A 2,100-nucleotide genomic window follows, 5' to 3' on the forward strand; every position below is an offset into this window, starting at 1 on the left:
AAAAGACACCATTTCGAGCGTGGCCATTTTCGTGCGGGTGACACGTAAAAGCACCCACTACACTCTCTGAGTGGTTGGCGTTAGGAAGGGCATCCAGCTGTAGAAACTCTGCCAAATCAGACTGGAGCCTGGTGTTGCCATCCGGTTTCACCAGTCCTCAGTCAAATCGTCCAACCCATGCTAGCATGGAAAGCGGACGTTAAACGATGATGATGATGATGATGATATATATATATATATATGCAAGATTTTCTGGGCAGGGAACACTGATGGGGTCGGCAGCGTGGGAATACTTCTTACAGAGAAATGGGTGAATAAGGTAATCGAGGTAGTCAGAGTATTTGACAGAATACTTAAGATTAGATTAGTGCTTCATCATGGGTTAGCAACGATTATCTCAGCCTATGCCCTTCAGCTGGGGCTACCTGATGAACAGAAAGACCGATTTTATGACACCCTCTTGCAGACTACCTCGTCAACAAATGACAGGGATCTTCTCTTTGTGGCTGGTGACTTCAATGGACATGTTGGACAACATGCAAGTGGCTTCTATGGCATATATGGAGGCTATGGTTTTGGTTCTCATAATGAGGAGGAAACCAGGCTGCTGGAGTTCTTCGATGCAAATGATCTTTTGGCTTGTAATACTAACTTCAGGAAACCTGCTAGTCACCTAGTCAATTACCGGTCTTGTGGACACATTAATCAAATTGATTACATTCTCGCCAGGAAACAGGGAAGATCGCTACTTGTAAATACCAAAACCTTCCCTGGTGAAGAATGCACCCCACAACATAGATTAGTAGTTAGTAACTTCAGGATCAGAGATAAATGGATTCCCAGAAGACGACCAACATGGAGAAGAAGGGTCTGGAAGCTTAATGATCCTGCGAATGGACAGAGATTTAGGACATGCGTAAGCTTGCAAGGAGAACCCAGGTTCGAAATTTCCCCAAGACACCTGAAGAAGGCTGGAGGGTATGTCAGCCGAAACGTTGTGTTAACAGCAAACAAGATGAGGACAAATATCTGTCAAATGTAAATATTGTAAATAATGTACAGAATTCCTCATCTCTTAAATATAGAACCATATATACATTCTTTGATAATAATAAGAAAATGTTAAAAACAGTTTAGAAGAAAGTATTCAACAAAAAGTATTAGGAGTTCAATAAAAATCATGTTTGTTTGGAAGTATATAATATATACACAGAAGGAGATATATTTAAGAATTTACAAAAAATTGGAGAGGAACCGACCTGTCATTTTGACATTTTTTCTGTCTTGTGTGTAGCTAAGGAATGTTTGCTATTTTAAGGGACAGTGTGGGAGGTTGGTTGGGGAGGAGGAAGAGCAACATGGAATTAAAGGGATTTTTTTGTTTCTAGGCTAGTCTGTCATGGTTCAGTGGTTTTGGGGACTGGTCTTAGAGGTCAGAATGGTGTGAGTGTGTGTGTCTTTGTGCACATTTCTATGTGTGTGTGTGTATATACATGTGTTTGTGTTTGTGTGTGGGTGCTGTTGATTGGTCCCAGAGTTTATTGTGGCATGTGTATATGGGTCTCTGTGTGTTTTATATTTGGTAGGATGGTGTGTGTATATGTGTGCACGTTTGTGTGTGTATACATGTTCACATATATCTGTGCTCGAGATAAATGCACATTTACTTTGAAATAACAAACTGAAACAGTTGTAAATGTTCTTGAACTACAATTAAACTATGACCTTTTAATATCAATGACCATGTTCTAGTTGTTAATTGTTGCTCCATTTCTTTTCTTATATATATATATATATATATATATATATATGTATAAAATCTACTCACAAGGCTTTGGTTGGCCCGAGGCTATAGTAGAAGACACTTGCCTAAGGTGCAATTCAGTGAGACTGAACCTGAAACCATGTGGTTGGTAAGCAAGCTACTTACCACACAGCCACTCCTGTACCTTATGTGTGTATATATATATATATATATATCATAAATATAAGGGATTAGCAATTGAGTTGCTTCTCCAACATACTGAAAATTCAGAAACAGCAGTCAAAGAACTACTGATTCTAAACTACAAAATTTGTAGTTTAGAGTCAGTAGTTCTT

Source organism: Octopus bimaculoides, chromosome 6 (assembly GCF_001194135.2).
Source record: "Octopus bimaculoides isolate UCB-OBI-ISO-001 chromosome 6, ASM119413v2, whole genome shotgun sequence".
NCBI lineage: Eukaryota > Metazoa > Mollusca > Cephalopoda > Octopoda > Octopodidae > Octopus > Octopus bimaculoides.